At 41.1% G+C, this 24474-nt stretch overlaps 1 protein-coding gene across 1 annotated transcript in view; it reads right to left on the minus strand.

The window, feature by feature from the left end:
• Positions 1 to 5858: 5858 nt before the first annotated feature.
• The window catches only part of LOC120225769 (bis(5'-adenosyl)-triphosphatase-like), a 199779-nt gene continuing 181163 nt past the window's right edge, over positions 5859 to 24474 (minus strand). Inside the window, exon 4 of the mRNA XM_039223935.1 lies at positions 5859 to 6167. The gene's annotated coding sequence lies outside the window, so the exon portion shown is untranslated. The remainder of the gene's footprint in view (positions 6168 to 24474) is intronic.

Here is a 24474-nt window from a genome sequence, read left to right on the forward strand (position 1 = left end):
CTTTTGGGGTTTACATCTCAGCCACAAAAGTATCATCACAGATTCTGTATTCACACCATAGGGGTTCAAATCTGAGCTCTGGCACTTACTAGCTGGGTGACCATGGGCAAGCCACACATCCTTGTCCTGCAATTTTCCTATCTGTAAAATGGGATAATGATAGATTTACTCACAGGGTTGTTATGCAGATTGATTGAAATAACAATATAGAGTACCTAGAAAAAAAATGCCTGGAACATTATCTCCCGGTCAGTGTCCAATAAATGTCAGGTGGTATTATTATTGTGCCCATCCTTGCCACCACCTTAGGTAACATTGTTTCTGAGCCTCATTTCCCTTGTTGGTAAAATCGAGCTAGTACGATCTGCCCCAAAAGATACATGGCTGATGCACAATCAGTGCAGGCTCCCTTCCATTGTCTTCTGAAAATGTGAGACAGGTAAGCTAGTGCAAACTTCTGAAGCTGTAGGTATGTGGCTTTTGTACCTTACTTCATTTTGACTGGAAGCACAACCACAATGGATTTTTGAGTGCAGATGTCTGCCCATCAACCAAGTCACTGGAGATGCTTGATATCCACAGTTGTGGGAGGCAGATATGAATGTCAGTCATTCAAAATAGCACCTTTGCCTTCTGGTGGAGTCATTTGACTAACCAAGTCAAACAAAGTCACCTGATTTGTAACAGTCTTTTTGAATAGCCATATTCTACTTATAGCATGGGTGAGCCTCTTTTCACATAAGATAGAAACATTGACTTCTTCAGCAGCTAAGCCTGATTTTAAACCCATGCTGCTTCTTGTGGCTGAAGTTAGCACGATTTTATTAAGTTGGTAGTGAGCTATAGCTGCCCCACTTTCCCTTTGTTCATCTATCGATCTAAACTAATCACTTAATTAGCCCCGACAAGAAGTCTTCTACGGTGTTAAATAACTCCAGAAACCTACTGGAGATGCTTGAGTGGACCGATTGGATTTAACCTGCATTTCATTACCTGTAGAGTGAGATCTGTGAAATTCAGGGCCTGGAAAACAAGCTGGATTCTTTCTGTACTGGGAACAAATTCTGTTTAAATATAGAAAAAAAATCATCCCTTTCAAAGCTAGTGGTTTTCAAAGTGTGGACCCTGACACACTAGTGCCAGCATCACCCTGTCAGGTTTTGCTCCTGATCTCCTGAATTTGAAACTCTGGAGGTACAGCCTTGCAGTCCATTTTAACAAACCTTCCCAGTGGTAGCAATGGAGAACTTCTGCTTTAGGCTGTCTCTCAAGGTTATGGACTTATTTTTGTGGGCCTACCTTCCAGCAGAAGGAAGAAAAGGGGGGAGGGGCAGGAAAGAAAATAAAAACAGTGGAGGAATGAGAGCTGAGCAACCTGGTGGGAAAACTATGTAACCTTGAACCAGCAGCCTGTGGGGGGGGGGGGGGGGCGTGGGGTGTCATTGGGAATCTGAGAGAATTATTTCAGATTCTGCTTTAGGAATGGCATGGGATAGGAAGATGTTCACCTGTGACCAAGGTGACTAGACAGAATGCTCAGAGAGTGGCCAAAGTGCTGCTATATTGCAGAGATGGTAGAGGACAGTAGGGGCATCTCAAGGGTAACATAAAGAACATAGAAATACCTCAGTTTTTCTCAGAGGCCTTCCCCAGGATGGACACACGGAAGGTACTTAGTAAATGCTCACTGGATTGACAAAGATTGAACCTTAGTGGTCTAGATTGGTTTTCTCCAGATAATTTTGATCTGAAAAAAGTATGTGTGTTTATTAGGCCTGGTTTGTAGGGAAAACCAGGAATTAGCCATAGGGCACCAGCTGTGTCTTCTTGTCCTGTCTTCTGAGAAACAGCTTGGCTTAGGGGAAAGAGCTCCAGGCGTTAGTATGGGAACATGTGTTCTTATCAGTGTATGACCTTAAGCAACTCACTCACTCTGAACTGCAGGCTTCTCATCTATAGAAGGAGAACAGTAGTTACGTCCAGATGTTTTTGTTAAGCATTGGGCAACTAGTACATAGGATACTTGGCACACAGTAGTGGTTGGATAAATACATGTTTAAAAGAAAAAGAGGAAGGAAGGAAGGAAGGAAGGAAGGAAGGAAGGAAGGAAGGAAGGAAGGAAGGAAGGAAAGAAGGAAGGAAGGAAGGAAAGAAGGAAGGAAGGAAGGAAGGAAGGAAGGAAGGAAGGAAGGAAGGAAGGAAAGAAGGAAGGAAGGAAGGAAAGAAGGAAGGAAGATGGGTTGATTATTGTGAGGCTTAAATCAAATTGTGCTTTGAAAATGCCTGACATAATGCTCAGTATATAGATATTCTGCAAGGAGTAACTCACGAGGAAGAGGTAGAGGAAGAAGATGACTGGATTCAGAAAACCATCTTCTAGGCATCTAGAACTGGGTCCGTGTTCTTGCTGAAAACAGTCCTTCTCTTCCTATTCCTCTTCCCTTTGCAATCCACAGTTACTCCCCTTTCCAGTGATACCTTAAGGAGCTATCTCACTTTTGGCTGCTGGACCCACAGCCTTCAATTTGGTGCAGGGTATACATGGTCAAGATGTTTTCAGAAATGAAATGAACTGCAAGTGCATGACCATGCTTGAGAGTTGGTGGTGGTGGTTATTGCAAGTTAGACTGATGGGGTTTCAATCCTTGTAAGTAATTACATGTGAATTACTTTTACATGTAATTCTCTTTCTAGGATAGGTAATCATTAACCTTTTGGTTAACATATTTGCCTCACAGAGTAAGCATTTTTTATGATACTCTTCCTGTATATTCTTAAGTTATAGAAATGTCATTAGTTGCTTTCATTTACATGATTAAAGGGATGCTCTCACCTTGAGAATGTTTAAATATTCCCTGCCTTTCCTTAACTATCCCTTTGCCTTTGAACATCAGTACAAAGGACCAGTGTACCATCTTGATAGTTCAGGATAGAAACTGGGAATGGTATTTATTAAATTTGCTGACAGCTCTCCACTATTGATGATTCTCCAAAAAGCATAGGTTTTGGAAATAAGACCTCAGTTGATCCCAAACTGACCTATTGTCAACTTTGTGACCTTGATCAAGTTACCTAAACTTTCTGAACCAAATTTTCACATATATTGTACAGGGATCTTGTATGAGTTAAGTAAAATAACATTTGAAAATGTATCTACAATAAATACACAAGAAAAGTTTCTTTCTTTCACCAGTCTCTTGGGCAATGATACCCAATAGCTGTAGACCACTGGAAGAAGTAGGTACTGAGTTTCAAGCTTGGATACAGAGAGGGATGGATGGAAGTGGTTTATGTTTTATGAGACACACAGCTCTTTCTCACTGTCTGAAACAACTGATGGGATTGTGGGATGCCTGGGTGGCTCAGTAGGTTGAGCATCCAAATCTTGATTTTGGCTCAGGTAGTGATCCCAGGGTCATGGGATTGAGTCCCACATCAGTGTGGAGCCTGCTTGGGATTCTCTCTCTCCCTCTCCCTCTCCCTCTCCCTCTCCCTCTCTCTGCCTCTTTCCCTACTTTCTTTCTTTCTCTCTCTCTAAAAACAAACAAACAAAGAATTGATGGAGTTTGAGGAGTATTCTGTAACCCTGGGTTAACTTTAATGGAGATAATCATGAGGAATGTTCCTTTCAAGCTTCTTGCCAAAAAGAGTGTCATTATCTTCTGCAACTTGGTATTTGATTGTAGATGGAACCGTAAAGATAAGGAGTGGGCCTAGAGTTTGAAAAGTGAGTACACAGACACATAGGGGACATTTTCCTCCAGAATGGTATCAATACAGAGAGTGCCTTTGTGCTCTTGTCTGAGAAGCATAATGGAAATTGACTCCTATATGCATGTAGTTACCCATTGTTAACCATAAAATTAGCATTTACCCAGCTCTTGAGCAAAAAAGAAACAACCTAGTGGGTGTTTGTGCACAAGAAGAAATGAGAAAGAAAAAGAAGGCTACTTCTAGGGACATTGTTCTTGCGTTTTGAATTCTCTACATACAGACCAGACCCACTTAAGCAAATGCGATAATAGTTGGTTTTTCCCATATTGGTATCAGTAGGCTTTGTTAGTTCTTGAAACATCTCTTAAAAGGCACTGGAAACAGTTCTTATTGGGCTATCATGCCTTTCAACCAGGCATAGGTTCATGGGACTAGCATGGAAATAGAGCTTTAGGGCTGGCTTTCTACACCCCCAGCCTCCAGAGCCTCCAAACCATGGCAGAGTTACAGGAAGATGCTGAACTGAGGAAATCCATGGGAGGAAAGGCAGAGATGAGGCTCCTCTAGGGTTTTAACTGGATAGACAAAATGGAAAGCAAAGCTGTTAGTAGGCTTACAGTATGACTCAACTGTTTCATCAGTGACTACATGTTTATTCATGTCTTTCATTGAAAGCTAATGAGTAAAATGTGGAATTAGCCCCGAAGGCAAGGGCCAGGCCTCCTGGTGACATTTGCTATTAAAATTGAGATGGAATTGGTGTCTGACCTTCTGAGGATAAGAAGGTTTGGCATTTGTAAGGCTCTCTTTTGGACCACAAAATCAACCCTTGAGCTTGGGGAAATCACTAGTACTTGCCATCTTCCCTAACTGGTATTTTATCTTTTGAACACATCCTGTTCAGATTGCAGTGCTTTTCCCCTTCAGCTAAGAAAGAAGCATCTCAGATTAGGTTTGTGAATGAGTGGCTTTGTCTCATGAAGACATTGCCAAAATATTGTCAATAAATAGGGCTTTGGCAAAGACATATAAGAAGATTTGAAAAAAGATGTGATTGTCATACTCAGTCTAATGGTGTGTACTGTATAAGAAACAGTCAAAGACCAAATGTCCTAAAGAATGGGTTGGATGGTGCCCTCTCCCCATAAGGTATGTCCATGTCAAATCCCTGGAACCTATAAATGCTTTCTTATTTTGAAAAAGTGCCTTTGCAGACATAATTGAGCTAAGGATATTAAGACATGAGAATATAATTCTGGATTATTTGAGTGGGCCCTTTAATCCAGGGACAAGAGTCTTTATAAGAGATACACGAAGGAGACACAGAGAAGAGGAGGAAGGTGAAGACAGAGGCAGAGACTGGGATGATGTCAAGGAACTCCCAAGTTTTTCCAGCAGCCACCAGCAGCTAGGAGAGATTTCCCCAGAGAGCCTGGAGGGAGCAGGCCTCACTGGATTTTGGACTTTGGACCTCCACAACTATGAAGGAACACATTTCCATTGTTTGAAGCCACCCAGTGTGTGGTAATTTGTTACAGGACTCATATGCAACAAACTAATATGCCATATATCAATGACGGTGGTGGGGTCAGGTAGTAGCCCGTAGGCCAAGATATTCTCAAGGAGGCTTTCTATGGTTCTATATAGCAGTGCCATTGATGTATTTTATTGTTCTCTATAAACCTGAATCTCCCCTTTATTAATCTACCAGAGGAAAGAAAGAACGCCCTTCTGTCATCTTTCGTTAAAAACATTGACTATTATGGGTGAGAGGTGTTCTTCCTCAACCAACATTAAGAGCCTGTCCATTCACTTTTGTTACATTCCTACCACTCAAATAGCCAGTCCCACATGTCTGATCACCTCATTGCACGTTTATTAGTTTACCGCAGCCCATTTTGCCATCCTAAGCTATTTCAGCTCTGCCTCTCTTCACTCAAGGCAGGAAGAGAATACAACCAAGGAAAGTTATGCATTTCTTGTTCTGTTTTGTTCACTACCAAAATGGAAACTCTCTAAATCTTATCTCCGCTTTAACAAACCTTTGGTTACAGGAGGCATGGTAGTTCTAAAAGATCGACTTTCTCAGTTACGCCTTTCAGAGGCCCCAAAATATCAATTTTTAAGTTACCCAACACACAAGATAAGTATTTTAACCACCATTTTATTTCCATCCAGGCCAAGGGACAATTTAGAAAAGGTTCTATTCTAAGTACATAGCTCAGGAAGTGTGGAAGGGCTGTCGATGCTGTTGTTTCGAAGTCAGCCTGTCAGTCACAGTGATTGAAACATAACCCCAGTGGGTTCCACAAGTGGAATAAAATGCTTTGCAAAAGGTTGCAGAATTGTAGGATGTAATAAAGTCTGCTTAGCTTCATTTTCAATGCTGCAGAGTCCTAGAGAACAAGGCCCATTTCCGTATGCCTTGGGATTTGTTCAAGTTACTTTTGTGCCTGGAAGTGACAGAACATAAAAACAGACATTTAGTTAGAACCAAGAGCTTTTTCTGAGTTATGGCAATAAACAAAATGTAAGTTTGCTTGCTGCTAATCTGTTAGATTGCCACTAACAATTTACAAGAAACCATAGAGATGTGGGCAGAATGTGTGAAATAGTTGGGTCCCAACCCTGCTGATGCCTATATTCCCTGGATCCCCACATTTTCTGTGGCTTCTGTTCACGGCCCACACTCACGTCCCAGAGGTCAGCTACATGGTCTCTTAATCTCTCTTACAGAAATGAGGCTTATGTACAAATGAAGCCAGTTCAGACCTTTATTAATTAGGTAAGAATAGATTTCAAATGAACATGTTATCAGAATTACCTGGTGAGCTTGTTAAAAACACAGATTTCTTGAATGTGTCCACCACATTCTGACTCAGCAGGTCTGGAGAGAGGCCCAGGAATCTGTGCTTTTTAATGAGCTCTCCGTAAGAGTCTGAGATTTGGGGAATTATTGAGCTAGTGTGTAGCAGGCAGAATTAGCTGTGCTTCAAGGCTAAGTTACCTTAAGGATTTGGGTAGAACTAAAACAAATAATTTCTACTCATAAAACAGGAAAGGGGTGGTTAATCTTAGAAAGAAAAGAGAATCCCTAGATCATAGAAATGTGTTTCATAGTTCTGGTATTCTCCCTCCACCCCAAAGGAGAACCTGTTGGAGCCTTGGCTTCTGGGCCTTAATAACTGGTATCAGTGAATGGGAATGGTCAGGAACTGGGCAAGATGATACCACTAGCCTGGAGGACACTGGAAAAGGCAGACAGTTATAGGAAAGAGAAAATACCAGAGAAAAGAGGAGGATTTTATGGGCTAGATTCCATAATATCGGAGGGAAGATTGAAAGGAAGGGTCCTGGGATATGTTCGGGCAGCTACAGGATGTGATTCAGGATGGTGTTTTGGGGAACTTTGTTGAGAAGCATAGACGGACTTCCCTTCAATGTTTTCAGTTGACTTTGGTGTAGATTTATATTACTTTTCACTTAACTATTTGCTATTGGTCTGCTAAATGGATGGCTTTGTGTGCAACATTGCAGACAAAGACCTGGGTGGCAGAGCCGCAAAGACTCAGCTTTATCCTGGGTCTAGTGTGTACTTAGTTTAAGGGTATCCCCAGTATGGCTTGTTCAGCCCTATCTGGCACATGGAGAGTGTTTTTAGTAAGTCTAACATTATACTTTTCCTACAAGTACATACAAAGGTTAGAGAGCAAAGGGCAGGCAGGGTATCCCTTCGGAATTACACCTCATCTCTTCCAGAACATAGAAGCCTAACCACTTTTGCTTCAGCCTTCACACTTGAGCTCAGGATCCACTGCCCTCCTCATCTACTGATGTGTGTGAGGGGTGGGAAGTAGGGTATATGTACCATTCAGTTTGCAGTCCCCCACCTCCAAAGATGGGGGCCTGTCTCATCTCTTTGACGTTGGGATCATTCTATATTGTGCCCAGTACCACCCATCTTGTCTGGACATACAGGTCATCTCCCAGTCATTCATCATTGCCCTTGTCCTTGAACAATTATTGACTTTGAGTCAGAGGCACCTGTGCAGGCCTGAAAATGGATGTGCCCTTTCTTCTCCTCCGCCTCACCTGTCTAGGGCAGATTTATGTCCTAGAAGTTTCCCTCGGTTTTATTTTTGGTCTTGAATGTTGTGGCTCCTTGTTATTTGCTGCACCCGCCCTCCCAGACAGCAACCCTGTAATTTCCAAATCTCCGTGGAAGCCTCTATCTGTACCTGAACAGGCTTTCTGTCAGTCTACTTACAATGCTTCTGTAACACATCCCTCACACGGGTCTGGCATCCAAACTGTCTGCCTAGCTTCTGAAAGTTCTGTGCTCAGCAGTTCCTTTTCTTCAACTAGCCTGGAAGCTTGTGGAAGGCAGAGTTTGCTTCTCGTGCCAGAGCACAATGAGTGAACGTGTAGGGCTCTGAGGAGGCGTGAGTCTGAAGGACAGCCTCCTGACTGGCTGGTTGTGTGTCTGTAGCAGAGCAACATGTGCCTGGCCCAGGTAGGGAGAAGACTGAGTCGGTTAATACACACAAAGCCCTTCAAGCAGAGTCTAGCGTACCATACACACTCACTCATGTTAGCCTCTGTTATAGTCATTACCATTATTTATTCTCTGGATTGCGTGGCCAGTCTCAAAGCAAGTGAATATCAGTGCTTAGCTATGCAGAAAGAGGTTCAGTCTCATTGTTGGAGAGGGTGCATTTGGACAAGGTACTCATCTTCCCATCTTCTGGTTGGAAGTCATATAGTATGTGTGCCCTTCCTGTGCCTCATACCCTTCAATATCACCTTTAGACAGGGGTGTTTTTCAACGTTGCTTTGGTATATCAACAAATGTATTTATCAGAGTGTGAATCAGACCCCGAGGAAGTGCAAAGAGGTGAAGAATGGTAACCTCAAGGCACTTCTGACCCATGTGGGGCAACAACACTACACAGGAAGGAGCAAGGCAATAGATAATTGGGTGCCAGGCAACCAATCCAGAAGATGTGGGCTTCTGGAATTCCACAATCAGAGAGCATGAGCCCAGAATGTGTTAAGTTTGACCGTTTGCCACGAATGTATGTGTTTCAAATATTTCTTTATCTCTGAACTAGTGGCAAATGAACTGAGAACGTCTCCATCCCCCACAAGGCTGTGCTTGAGAGATAACAAGGAAGTTATGAAGGGAGTCATTGTGACTCTGGACAGTTGAAGAGGTTTTTTGAAAGGGGAGGTTCAAATTTGGTAGGGAATTAAAACTGCCTGATGGAGAAAGATTAAGTTTTGAGTAAGGTTGGCCACCTGGTGTGTGCTATAATCTCCTCTTCCATCTCTCTCTGGACAATTTCAGGGAAGTCTCGTAAGTCAATTTGCACTTTGTTGTCATGATATAGTGAGAAGCAGAGATACTGAAGGGATTCCCCTGGGTTATGAACCAAACCGTACTGACTTCTCCTTGAACATAGAGGTGTCATCAGGCTCCATAAAGTTTTTCTCCATAAAATTCAACAGATCCAGCCAACCTCTGAGTGCATTCAAGGAAACATCTTTTTACTAGTGTGTCCATGAAGGAGGCTTCTACCTCTTACTCTGTCCTTCCTACACTCTGATTGGCCCAGAGGATGAATTTCTGGTTTGAAGCTAGGAAAACAGAGCAACATCTCTCTCTTCTGTAGGTGAACCTGGAAGGGAGCTAGTCAAAGTTAATCTGAAAAAATGCAAAAGGAACATATGGGCCACAAAAACTCAACACACCTTTCTTCTGCTTCTTGAAGATCATGTTTCTCAACTTGGCTATTCATTGGAATCATCTGAAGAAGTCTTAAAATAGGCATGCCTCCATCTTACACGCCCCCCCCCCCCTTTTGATCTAATGGATCGGAAATGTGGCTTGAACCTCTGGGGGAAAATCATGGAGTGTGAAAACAAAGAGCTCCAACCCTGTTTCTTTTTTGATTCAGTTCCAAAGTGTGCTTCTGATAAAATGTTCCAAATGCCCCAAAGCAATTCAGATGCTGGAGACAAGTTTCAGTGGGTTTCAGATGCAAACATTCAACTTCTAGTAAAGTTGCCTGCTGCACTCTTAGCAGAGCCACACATACTGGGTAAGTGTTGTCCTTCAAAGGTAGTGCTTCTTGCGCATGAGATGAAATAGAATGGCCCATTTTGCATCCATACTAGGGATGCCACAGAAGTGGTTTTCAGGCAAAGTAATCACACACACCAGCAAAACAAAGTCTTGAGACACTAACAAAAAATTCCTCTGTAACAACTTTCTTCTTTTTAAAGTACCTCTTAGTTCCTAGCAGGCTAGAGACACAGGCATGGAAAGTCATTCTGCTCACACCAAAAACAAGAGGAGCAATTTTCTACGGGCAGGTGCTTCTGACCCCTGCCTTTCAGCTTTTTCTTAATAAACTGGTCTCAGAAATTGGACGACCAAAGCTGCTGGTGGCAATCTCTTAGAGTAAGTGGGTACAGGTGAGGCTGGGGGTGGGGGGAAATGGCATGGAACAGAAAGCCACTTTGATTAGTCAACTCTAAGGCAATGCAATGATTTCTCCACCTGGTGACAGAAGGGCTTACCCCCGAGCACAGTGGCCAGAAACCCAGCGGTGTGAGGACAGACTTGAGAGCAGAGCAACCTGGTGCCAAGTTTCCTAACTCAAAACCATCCCTCTGTGGTGTGCCACGTACGCTGATTAATAACACAACTTTCTTCGATGAGAAAGTGTGACTTGACTTCCCCTTATACAGGGCCATTCCCCAGGCCTGTGTTTGTCCGTCCTTGAGGGTACGGAGGGCAGCTCCAGGCAGCGTGTGGCCAGCCACACACAGGAGGGGAGACGCACGTCCCTGGCTGTCCTTTATAGAGTGGCCATAGACTCAGCATTGTCAGTTTTCTCTTTGAAGGGATAAATCAAACGCTAAAAACCACAAACACACAAGAAAGACGCTGCTCAAGCTTGTAGCTGTGAGTGATTTACGGAGACCCCGCAGGGCTCAGGACTTCGTCTCCTGGCAAGTGGAGCTGAGAAGGCTTTGAGACTTGATGGTGGGAGTGAGGGAGCAGAACACAGCAAACCCGCTCCTGGCAAATTCATATTACTCATCGAGCATTTTCCTCTTGCCCCACTTGAAACCAGTGAGGCCTCTGTTTTCTACGTTTGTCCCTTTTACAGCCCCTCCCCTGCATCTGTCCTGAGCAAAGAGTCTCCTTAAAAGGCTTTCTCGTTCTGAGGGAGCTTATGAAGAACAGGCTTTATTTGTCTCTAAATCTTCAGCTGATATTACTTTTCCCGGAGACTCAGTTGAAATGAAAAAGGATTACTTTATATTTACTTGCGTCTTTCATGAGAGAAACTAATTTTAAGGAAGAAAGTCCCTACAATGTGAAATACTTTCCCTTCTTTCAAACTCTCCACAGGGGCCAAAGGAAAGCTAAAAGGTATACGTGCTTTGTCGTTTACCTGGTCTGACAGCTTCTTCTTATCATGCTTTAGAGGGTGACCTTCCTACATATTCCTTCGCTCTATTCCTGCTCTCCTGTTATAATAGAATTTTCGAGCCAAGTATGGAGCAGGCTACCTATGATAATTAATGGCTCTGAGAGTTTGCTGAGTGTGTTATTTAATTAATGGCACTTGTGTCTGGAGTGTGTACAACTCTGTGGTTGAATAAAAGGTGTATTTGCTGAGGGATTATAGACAAATACTCCAGGATCGTCACATAGAGAATTTGTCAGGGTTCAGCACACTTAGCAGCCTAATGGGGTTATTATATTTTTTGTTCTCTGCTATTAAAATGTACTGAAATGCTATAACTCTGTTGTTTTTGCCTTATGTGAGTTTAGATTACAATCCCCCCAAACTCCTTAGGCTAATGGATAAAAACCTATTATGTGGAGCAGGGCCCTTCATAAAAAAAAAAAAAAAAAAAAGATGAAATCTTTAATGCTATGTTTTGAGAATGAAGGTAATGGTTAAGTTATAGTTTCCTTCACCTACCTACAACCACAAAGAGACTAACTTGAATTTTATATTCAAGTTCTACGTGAGACCAAAAACTAAAGGATGAAAACTAGCAAGAAAACACAGAGCACGTTTCTGTGCAGACGTCAGCAGTTCATACAGGGAAAGAGCTACAGACCTATCTCTATATGTATTCAGATACAGGGGCGCCTGAGTGGCTCAGTTGGTTAAGCATCTAACTTTGGCTCAGGACATGATCTCGCGGTCTGTGGGTTTGAGCCTTGTGCCAGGCTCTGAGCTGACAGCTGGGAGTCGGCTTCAGATTCTGTGTCTCCGTCTCTCTCTCTCTCTGTCCTTTCCCCACTTGTGCTCTCTTTCTCTCTCAAAAATAAACATCTATGTATATACAGAGAGAGACTACAAATAAGAAGGGTCCAGTTTTAAGCTTGTATTGTCACCCTGTGTGCCTAGACGAGTTATATCTGCTCTCTGGGCCACTGTTCCCTCCTTTGTAAAACAGTAGATTTGACTCCCTTCCAGCCCAAAGATGCTCAGAGACTCTGATTGTTTTCAGTAGGGACAGAGAAGCTGACTGTCCCAGTGAGAGAAGAGATAGCTAATTGCTCACTTTTAGGACTTGAGGATTTTTTTTTTTTTTTCAGGAAGGGACTTCTTGCCAGGCATATAAATGTTCCTGAGGGTAGGAAGGCTTGCCCAATCTCCGAAGCCCAGTCAGGTGGTCAGGGAACAAGACTCAAGCCAGGAGCCTTCCTTCTTCCCCATTACATTCTACCAGAGACTTCCCCTGTCATGGCAAACAGTGGAAACAGAGACACCTGCACCAAAGTTCAATTGGAGTGAGGAGAGAGGCCTGAAGGCTGTGCTCAGCAGCGATTCCCAGCACTCCCCTGCCCCAGGTGGACAGGGAAAGCCATGTGTTCCAAGCATCTATCAGCCAGCTTTCATGTGGAGGGGTGTTCAGTCTTATGTATGGAAACCAAATGTAGTCTTCACCTCAGGCCCATGAGGTAGGTATCATAACCCTAGTTTTTCAGCTGGGAAAGTGTCACCACAGTAAGTGCAAGACTGGAGCCAAATGTGCTTACTTCCAGAGCTCAACCTCTTCACAACCACAGGGGCCAATATGGTAGCCACTAGCCACATGTGGCTAAGGGGCACCAAAAAATGTGACTTGAGATGTGCAGAAAGTACAAAATACCTACTAGGTTTCAAAGATTTACCCTAAAAAAGGAATATAAAATAGCTGAATCACTTATATATATAAATTTTAATTATAAAGAGAATAGAATGATAATATTTGGATATACTGGGTTAAATATAACATAGTATTAGTTTTTTAAAATGTTTATTTATTGACCATTCACAATCACACAAAGAAAACATAAAATACCTCGGAATAAACCTAACCAAAGTTATGAGAGATCTGTATGATGAAAACTATAGAAAACTTAGGAAGGAAATTGAAGACAACACAAAGAAATGGAAAAACATTCCATGCTCATGGATTGGGAGAATAAATATAGTTAAAATGTCATTACTACCCAAAGCAATCTACACATTCAATGCAATCCTAATTAAAACTGCACCAGCATTCTTTTCAAAAGTAGAACAAACTATCCTAAAATGTGTATGGAACCACAAAAGACCCTGAATAGCCAAAGTAATATTGAAGAAGAAGACCAAAACGGGAGACATCACCATCAAAAACAGACACATCCCAGACTTTAGCCTCTGCTACAAAGCTGTAACCATCAAGACAGTATGGTATTGGCACAAAAACAGACACATTAACCGATGGAATAGACTAGAGAACCCAGATTTGGACCCAAAAGTGTACAGCCAACTAATCTTTGACAAAGCAGGAAAGAGTATCTAGCAGAAAAAAGACAGCCTCGTTAAAAGAAGGTGCTGGGAGAACTGGACAGCAACATGCAGAAGAATGAAACTAGATCACTTTCTCACACCATACACAAAAATAAACTCAAAATGGATAAAGGACCTGAATATGAGACAGGAAACCATCAAAACCCTAGAGAAGAAAGCAGGAAACAACCTCCTTGACCTCAGCAATTTTTTACTTGACACATCCCCAAAAGCAAGGGAATCAAGAGCAAAAATGAACTATTGGGACCTCATCAAGATAAAAAGCTTCTGCACGGCAAGGAAACAGTCCGGGAAACTAATAGACAACTGATGGAATGGGAAAAGAAAGTTGCAAATGACATATCAGATAAAGGGCTAGTATCCAAAATCTATAAGGAACTCACCAAACTCCACACCTGAAAAGCGAACAAACCAGTGAAGAAATGGGCAGAAGACATGAACAGACACTTCTCCAAAGAGGACATCCAGATGGCCAACAGACACAGGAAACGATGCTCAGCATCCCTCCTCATCAAGGAAATACAAATCAAAACCACACTGAGATACCACCTCACGCCAGTCAGAGTGGCTAAAACGAGCAAATCAAGGGACTCTAGATGCTGGCGAGGATGTGGAGAAACGGGCACCTCCTACACTGTTGGTGAGAATGTAAAATAGTACAACCCCTCTGGAAAACAGTGTGGAGGTTCCTCAAAAAATTAACAATAGAACTCCCCTAAGACCCAGCAGTAGCACTGCTAGGAATTTACTCAAGGGATACAGGAGTGCTGATGCATAGGGCACATGTACCCCAATGCAGCACTCTCAACAATAGCCAAAATATGGAAAGAGCCTAAGTGTCCATCAACTGATGAATGGATCAAGAAGATGTGGTTTATCTACACAATGGAATTCTACATGGCAGTGAGAAAGAATGAAATCTGGCCATGTGTAGCAACATGGATGGACCTTGAGGGTGTTATGCTGAGTGAAATGAGTCAGGCAGAGAAGGACAGATACCATATGTTTGCATGTATAGGAGGATTAGGAGGAACTTAACAGGACCATGGGGAGAAGAAGGGGGAAAATAGTTGGGGAGAGGGAGGGAGGCAAACCATGAGAGACTCTTGAACACTGAGAATAAACTGAGGGCTGTTGGGGGTGGGAGGGAGGAGAAGGGGGAAATGGGCATGGAGGAGGGCACTTGTGGGGATGAGCACTGGGTGTTATATGGAAACCAACTTGACAATAAACTATTTTAAAAAAAAGTTTTCATTTATTGAAAGAGAGAGAGAGAGTGAGTGAGTGCATGAGCAGGGGAGGGGCAGGGAGAGAGAGAGAATACTAAGCAGGCTCCACACTGTCAGCATAGATTCTAACATGAGGCTAGAACTCATGAACTGTGAGATCATGAGCTGAACCCAAATCAAGAGTCAGATGCTTAACAGACTCAGCCACACAGGTGCCCCAATATTAATTTCATCTGTCCTTACTGTGGCTCCTGGGAAATTTGAAATGACATGTGTGGCTCACATTCCATTCCTATAGGACACTGCCACTATGTGACAGTATCCTGGATCCAGGGTCTGGAGTGAGCACAGGGTGAAGCTGCTCAGGTCCAGGGATGCAGGGGGCTCTGTGAGTGTCTAAAGAAGTAATTTAGTATTTAGTACTTAAGAACATGAGCTCTGAGTTCAAGTTAGGCCTATGACTTATTTGCTGTGTAAACTTGATCAAGTTACTTTGCCTATTCGTGCCTCGGTTCCATCATCTATAGAATGGGAAAGTAACAAGCCTCACAGAGTTGTAATGGGAACACAAGACATGCTGGTAAGGCACTTTGCATTGAACCTGGCGCAGAGGAAGCTCTAGACTCTAAAGAAATGTTAGCAAGTGATTTGGACACTCATGATATTTCAGGAGCTGTTCCAAGTGCTAGAGACAGTGACTGTGTCCTTAGACACTTATTTGCTAATGGAGGATATAGTCAAACACATAAATCTCTAAGTTGACAGTTTTTCACTGTCAAGAAAAACAAGGCAAGTTTAAGGGAAAGAAGGAAGCAAGGACACTAATTTAAACTGGGCACTTGGGGAAGGACTTATGGAGCAGGAGATATTTGATCAAATCCTGAATGGAGGGAGAAAAGGAATGAAGTCCTGGCAGAGGGGGACATGTGGTGCGAGCAAGGTGAGGGCATGTTTGACATGACCTAGTACCAGCAAGGAAGCAGGAAGGCTGGAAGAATGAATGTAGGGGAGAGGCATGGGAGATGAGCCTGGACTTTACCCTATGCCCTTTACTGTGGCCAGCAAACCTTCTTGTGATTAGGTCTTGGCTGGCTTTCGAAGGTATCGAGGAGAGACATAACCTAGCCTGCCATTTAAGGACTGTAATCTCCACTCATTTCCTATTTTAATGTGTTCATTCTTTTGTATGACCTTGGGTGAGTTTGAGGGTGTCGATAGGTATTTTAAGAGTCATAGTCAATAGAAGTTAAATTTTTAACTGCAATATCACAAAAGCCTACCCAGAATGAGGGGAAGGTGTTGCGTTTGACTGCAAATACTTTTCTTTAAAATTTTTGCACTGCATTGCATTTCTATTGAGTCTCATTCTTTTAAAGGATTAAATAAATTAAAATTAACCGCACACAAGATCTTCCGCCTTAAAAGAAAAATTTGCCTGGAGAGAGAACAGATCCCTGAGAAGAGAGGAATAAAGCAAGACTTTGATAGGGGTGTCTGAGATAAATGCTGATTTTACTATAGTAGGCATATTCCTTGTTCCAAGCTGGTAACTCTGGAATATGTAAGAGCCACCGGAGAGGCTGGATAAGAGAGGAGGTAGCCATCTAAGCAGCCCAGAGCTCCGCAGTGCCAAGATTGGCTTCTGCCTCTGAGAAAGCTGCCTTTTCCTATAGCTCTAACTCTGGCTAATCATTTCTAATTAAAACAATGATTCATGCAATATCATGGGCTTTCACTTCTTCAAAGCAATACCACACCAGCAGCTTGCAGCTTAGAATGCCAACAGTTCTAAACTTTCTGTGGGCCTCACTGGAGCAAGATACAGAGTTGTAGCAGAGGGAAAATTGCTAAGAACGTCTAATTACATTCAAAGCCATTTTTACCTGTCTTAAAGGAATGGAAATGATCTGCCAGTTTTTATAGACCTTCTTGACCTAAAGATATCTGCTGGCAGAAAGAGAATCCTCAATTGGGTTCTTTTAATGCTTTAATTATTACATGATCTATCATTTTACGCACTGACTCACACACTTTGAAAAATCCCTTAAATACGCATTAAAATTGATTGGCTAATCCTAGACCGTGGGGTGGCTCTTCGGAGGCCATGTAATTGTGTGTGGGCATGGGGGTTAGACGCAATTGACATAGAGTCAACTACTTTATGGTGGGATAAGGTAGAGAAATCAATTTGGTCACAGGTGCTGTTGACTTTGTACTGCTGACTTGCACAGAACTCAGTGACATGCTTGCGTGTTCTTGAGTCAGTCTTACTGCTTCAGATTCACCATCATTTCCTCCAGGGCAGGGATATGCTTCACCTCGTGTGCTTCAGTGTTTGGCTCAAAATGGGATCTCAATAATTGTTGGTGATCAAGTCCTAAAACCTCAAGGTTAAGAGGGTCCTCTAGGAAGCATCCAGTCTGGGCTTCTACTGAACCAGGCCTCTTGATGGCAAGTAAGGGAACCCCAGTTCCAGTGAGCTTCTGGAGAAAAGTGAAATCATTATTGACCTTTTAACTGTGAGGGGTGGGAGCTTCTCCTGCATTAGAGTTCTCCAAATGGTGATCAGGATGACTGCCAGTAATCTCAAACATGCATCACCCTTCAAGGGCTTCTATGTAGATACACTGAATGGTAGAGAAGAACTCTAATAGGCCAAGTGGGGGTCACATGCCCAGACTGTGGTTGGTGGATGAAATTGGCGGTTCCAAATTCAATATCTGCCACACCCCATCCTATTTTCTGCTCAAATCTCTCAGTAAGCTTTTCAGTGTTTTGAAATCCAAGAGTTAATTTCAGACTCTTGGTGAAAACTCCCTATCTTTAGAGGAAGCTCTAACTGAAAGGTCTTGAATGGAGCCATTGGGAATCCTCATTGATCCCAGGAATGGAACATCTAATGCATTGTGGTCTAAGGTTGATTAGCTTTGATTCACTCCTGCTCACTGAATGCAGTATTGGCTTTAGGAAAATACTCAATTTGTAACTATGGCTGCATAGAGAAACAGGATAGTACTGTCTCTTTAGTAGGGTTGTGACAAGTGGATAAAGTGACCCCTAGCACAGAAATCACCAAATTCTGGCTCCTTTCCTGAAGTTAGTGAAGAAGCAAGAGTAAGTGGTGTCTTAAGCCTCAGCTTCATTGTATAATTCTTATTGTCAGGTAGGGTGTAAGTGTGTTTGTGGGAGGGGAGGGGGTGTTTCTAAACAGAGACCCACCAATTTTACTGTGAAAGTAAGTGTGGGTTCCAGAATCAGTCTGCCTGCACTTGAACCCTGGCTCTCTGTGCATAACCTAGGAGTCCTTGGGCAAGACTCATAGTGGCTGTAACCCTCAGTTTCTACATCTGAAAATCAGGACAGTACTCTTGGGTTGCTGTGGGATTTAACTGAAATAAACCCCATGAAGTGCTTGTTATTACTTGTCCGTAAGTTTTCCATGCCATGAGTGGTACTGTTAAGAATCATTAATAATAATATGTCTTCTCTCTGGTGATCTCCATCACTTAGTTCCTGAAATAATGATCTTGTTGGCCAGCGTGGCCTCTTAAAGTCAGGGAGGATAGCCGAGAGAAGGAGAATAGACTCTCTGATATAGGAGCAGAGTGTCTGTAAAGATTACATGCAATGATTATTCTTTTTTGTTTAAGTCTATTATGGAATAATTGAATATCCAGCCAGCAATTAGACTGTACATTAAAGTCAATCTCTTCCTTCCTTTGTCCTTAATTTAAAATTTTTTGTTTATCTGATTTATTTTTAGTCCCTCTTAGGGTGAAGTAGAACATATACATAAAAACGCACATATAAATGTGCTACACACACACATATGTATATATACACACACAGCTTATAAAATTAATACAAAACAAACACATCTTGCCACCAGCCATTGCTTCCACCTTCCCACTCCCCCATTTCCCTCCCCAATAACCACCCCTTTCCTACCTCCCCCAAAAGGTAACCACTGGACTGGTTTTATGGTGATTGTTTCCCTGCTTTCCCTTATAATTTTACCCTCTGAATAACTATTTCTAAACACTGTAATTTACTTTTGCCTGTTTTTGAACTTTACACAAATGCAATCACACAGTATGTGTTCTTTTGTGTTTCTGTTGCTCCACGTTCTTGCAAACACTTGATATCATCAGTCTTGCAAACTTTTGACTATGGGGGTATACAGTGGTAGTTCATTGTGTTTTAAGTTTACGTTTCTCTGATGACTAAAGATTATTGGCCGTTTGATAGCTTTCCAAAGTGCCTGTTTCAATCTTTCTGTATTTTCTATTGAGCTGTTGACTTTTTCTTAATGATTTGTAAGGTATATTTTTTCTTCTTTAAACAAAATCTTCTAGGTACTGGTCCTTGTTGGTTACATATGTGACAAATATCTTCCCCTGTCCTGTGTCTTGCTTTTTCTCCCTCCTAATGGTCTTTTGATAAACAAAATTTCTTAATTTTAAGGTAGTCCAATTTATCAATCTTGTTTTTATGGTAATGCTTTTTGGGTCCTATTTAAAAATGCTCTCTCTACAGCAGCATCATGGAGGTATTCTCCTATATCATCCTCTAAATGCTTCCTTGTTTTATACTTCTCATTCTTCTCATTTTGAAGCATAACCCACTTGGAATTGACTTTTGCAGAAGGTGTGAGGTAGGGTATAGTTTCATTGGTTTTCTACAGGGATATCTACTTTGCCCAGAGTCTTGTATTGGAAAGATTTTCTTTTCCTCACAGCTCTGTGACTTCATTTTAAACATAAATCAAGTGTTCATACATGCCTGGATCTGGGCTCTGTATTTGGTCCGTCCGTCTACTTATCCTTGCATTGATACCTTGGTCTTTTACTTTTGTAGCCTTGTAATAAGTTGATATCCTATAGAGTAAGCCCTCCTATGCATCTAAGTTGTTTTTTAATAGTCTCTGCCTACATTTCCACAAGCATAAGAGTTAACTTGTACATTTTTACCACCACCACCACCACCAAAAATAGCCTATGATAATTTTTGATCTGAGTTGCATTGAATTTATAGTCAATTTGAGAAGAATTGAGTCTTTATGAAATTGAGTCATTCATCTCTATTTCTTTTTTTCAATGCCTCTTACTAATACTTTCTAGAAGCTTCCATATCTTTAATTATTCCAAGGCATTTGATTTCTGATATTAATACAAGTATCCTCTGCTCTTTAAAAATTGTCTTTCCACCACTTCACTTTGACAGAAGACCTACATTAGTACCTGTTTTTGCTAAAAGAAAGAAATCTGAGTTGGATTTTTGCTTCTGTGCAAAAAGGAAAAAAAGCAAAAATAGTGTTCAGCCTGTGTTTTGCACTGATCACCCTGAGGAGGGAGAGCAGCCCGCCAAGCTCCTTCCCAGGAACTACATTCAGCATCTCAGCATCAAGCCACCATGGCCTTGACCTGTGTCTGTGAGCATCTGTGCTTTATCTCCATTCATTTTGTGCATCCATTAGCAAGATGTGTCCTGAAGTGATGTGTCCAGAAAAGCCTAAGAGAGTTTATTTTTGGGTCTGGGAATGATCACAAAATTTTCCATGTAAGTTAATGGTAATTGCTTCTTTGCGTTACACCATTTCGGCTCATGAAAGGTTTCCTTTAAAACCCACTCTACTTAGAGATAGAAGGGAAAGCTGTATAATCTAATATTTTTTTCATTTTCTAACTGTGGCTGTTATGCCTGAATGTCTGTGTCCCTCCAAAATCCCTATGTTGAAGCCCTAAACTTGAATGTGATGGTAATAGGAGGTAGGGCCTTTGGAAGATAATCAGGTTTAGGTGAGGTCATGAGGGTGGAGGGCCCCCATGACCTTATAAGAAGAATAAGAGACTAAAACTGTTCTCCTCCTCCATGTGAGGACACACTGAGAAGACAGCCATTTACAAGACAGGAAGAGGGTTCTTAACAGAGCCTGTCAGTGCTGGTACCCTGATCACACAGCTTCCAGAACTGTGAGACATACATTTCTGTTAGTTAAGCCACCCAGTCTGTGGTATTTTAGAAGCTCATGCCAAGACAGTGGCTAATAAAGAAATAAAAAGCTTACATATATTAGGGCACCTGGGTGGCTCTGTCAGTTAAGTCTCTAACTCTTGACTTTGGCTCAGGTCATGATGTCATGGTTCGTGGGCTTGAGCCCCATATCCGGCTCCACACTGACAGTCTGTGGACCCTGTTTAGGATTCTCTCTGTCTGACCCTCCCCTGTGCATGCTCTCTCTTAAATAAACTTAAAAAAAAAAAAAAAGAGCTTAGATATATTGATCTTATATTAAAAGATCTTGTTAAGTTTATTAATTCTAATTATTTCTTGATAGATTCATTTGTGTTTTCTGCATATATCATGCTATCTACAAATAATGACAGTTTTATTCCTTCCTTTCTAATCCTTCTATCTTTTGCTTATTGTTCTTGCCTTACTGTACTACCTAAGACCTTGAGTATGCCGTGAAAGAGCAAGGCTAATAGTGAATATTCTCATTTACAATTTCAGATAAATAGTGTTCAGCATTTCATCCTTAAGTACATATTCCCTTCTAGTTCTAGTGTCCTAGAACTTTTGTACTTATTAAGTTGGATGTTGAACGAGATCAATATATTTTTCTGCATCTCCTGAGATGATCCTTTCACCTAGCTTGTGTTAGTCTGGCGAAAGACAGTGCTTGATAGTCTAATGTAAAAGCACATTGCATTGGTCATAATGTATTATCCTTTTCATAGATTGTGAATTCACATGCACACCTCATCTGCCTACCTATCTGATATATTTTAGGACTTTGGTATCTGTGTTTCCATGGGCAATTAGTCTGGAGATTTCCTTTCTGTTATGTTCGTGTCATGTTCGTGTGCAAGGCAATTCCTAAACAAATGGAGAGGCGGAAGAATTTCCTTCTCTTTCTATTTTCTGGCAGAATTGTTCCAACAGTCATATGGATGATGATAATCTTATTCAGATTCTTGTTTCTTAATTGCATGGTAGATTTCAGCAGTAATGTTATCTGGGTCTAATGCTGTCATCCTGAGAAGGGTTCTAATTCAGGTTTGAATTCTTTTCAAAAAATTTTAAAATATTTCTTTATTTTGGATAGAAAGAGTGGGAGAGAGAATAAATCCAAAGCAGATTCCAGGCTCTAAGCTGTCAGCGCAGATCCTGATGTGGGGCTCGAGCTCGTGAACGGTGAGTGAGATCATGACCTGAGCTGAAGTCGGAGGCTCAACCAACTGAGCCACCCAGGTGCCCCCAGGTCTAACTTCCTTAATAGCTAATCAGATTATTCATATTTTCTTTTTTGCTTTGTGTCAGTTGGGTAAAATGTATTTTTCTAGAAATTTACAAATTGAACCCCGATTTTCAAATTTATTGGCCTAAAATTATTCATTATATGCTCTTTTCCTTTTTAATAACTGCAATATTCAGATATGTAGTATATTTCAGCTTTTATTTCTTTCCATTAAATGCACAGAAGTCATATTTAAAAGTAAGTTCTTCTCTAAACACATTTAGTTGCATCTACCATTTTTAGTTTTCTTCATTCAGTGCAAAATTGTTTCCAAATTCCATTGATTTTCTTTTTTCTTTAGAATTCCTTTTGGAGGAGTCTGCCAGTGACGAATTCTCTCAGCCTTGTCAAAAAGTGTGTTTATTTTGCTTTTATTCTACAAGAACATGTTAACTGGCTATGGAAGTCTAGGTTGATGGTTATTTTCTTTCAGCTCCTTAAAGATGTCATTCAGTGGTCTTGTCATACCCCAACCCCACTATTAAACCTGACAACTCACTCTGCCTTTCTGCAGTTTTATCATGATAAGCTTAGGTGTGGATGCTATACCCCCTGCTCTGGGGTTGGTTGGTTTTGAATTTTGAATCAGTGGCTTTTGCCAGTTTTGAAAAATTCACAGCCATTATCTCTTTAAATATAGCTTCCATTGGAACTGTTTTGGAATGGTGAATACATATCTGTGAGGCTTTCTCATTATATTTTATGTCTTCTGACCTTTCTTATACCTTTTCCCACTCTTCCTTCATCTCTTACTGGTTCATGCTGAATATTTTCAGATGGCTCATCTTTAAGAGTTTGGTAAGTTTCCTTTTCCTGCTAAATTCATTCCTGGGGTTACTGTATTTTTCTGTTCTAGAATTTCTATTTAGTGTTTTGGTTTTTTTTTTTCACATCATCTCATTTTCTTATAGATCCCAGCTCTCTGCTGATTTTTAAAAATCTTTCCTGTCTAGAAACAAGTTAAACATAGTTATTTTAATGACTATGTCTGATCATTCCAATTTTAGGTATCCTGTGATTCTAATCTTATTTGTAGTGACTTGTCTCCACACATGCTATAGGGTATGCATGTGCACATTTATGTGTTGGGCATTCAAAGAAAATAATTTGTAGACATGATTTAAGATCTTGGATGATACTATTTTTCTTCCAGGGATGATTTTTTCTTTGCTTCTGCCAGGAAGCTAATAAGACTAGTAATCTGGGATCTCACATTTCCAAGTCTGAAACTTTCTTGATTGCTAGATGATTTGGAATTGGGCTACAGCTGGTAGCAGAGCTGGCTTACATCTGGGTCCCTCTTTTTTGAAGGGTGTCACCTTCCCAGATTTTTGCATACCTGCCCAGGTATGGAGATTTAGAAAGTTCTCTACCATTGGAAACCTGGCTTTTATTGTTTTAGCCCCATCTGCCTCTCCAAGACACAAATAAATATCCTCAGCAGAAAAGCAGCCCCAAATGCTAGGCTCCTCTCTTGATTTCTGGTTGCTCTTGGATCTTATAATCCCTTGCTGCTTTGTTACTTTTTAACAGATGTTTGTATATATTGTGTACAATTTTTTCCCAGTTGAACACAGTGGGATATTTAATTCACATTATTTTGTATGGTAGGAATAGAAGCAGAAGTCATTCCTTTTCTCTTTTGGTGGTCTGAAAATATTCTGCCCTACAGGTTTTATTCTTTAATTACTGTTTAAACTAATTTATCATAACCTGAGCATTTCCATAATTTATCATCTTTAAAGTGTAATGGAAATCATAGGGGAAATAATGAATCTACATACTAGCACAAGTAATGGACACTCATAGTGTCCATTGCTCACCATCTGTGATAAATTGGAGGTAACAGAACATACTGAAATGTGTTTTGTATCATCAGAGAAGTATTAGATCTAGAATGAGCACACTTTAGAGCTGCTTTTGCTAGTGTATTTCCTAGCCATTACTTTGCATTATTCTAAGAAGAACCCTAGGATATAATTAAAATGCTTGCCACCATAGTAATTCAGATATAGGAAAAGTGAGGCACAAAAGAGTGATGTGTCCAAATCCACAGAGTAAGTTTAGTGACTATGTTGCTAGGGAGCCAGACTAAATTATTGAAGACATTTCCACTGAGAGTAAAAAACAACATGGCAGACAATGCATACATTATTCTTAGGAGACCAAAAATTGTCTTTTTATACTTTGATTTGGTGGTGAACATGCCTCGTGCTTAGGACAAGTGATTTATATATATATAGTATATATATATAGTGTATATATATATATATATAGTATATATATATAGTGTGTATATATATATATAGTATATATATATAGTGTATATATATAGTATATATATATAGTGTATATATAG

The sequence above is a fragment of the Hyaena hyaena genome, unplaced genomic scaffold (assembly GCF_003009895.1).
Source record: "Hyaena hyaena isolate Hyena2069 unplaced genomic scaffold, ASM300989v1 scaffold_1509, whole genome shotgun sequence".
Taxonomy (NCBI): Eukaryota; Metazoa; Chordata; class Mammalia; order Carnivora; family Hyaenidae; genus Hyaena; species Hyaena hyaena.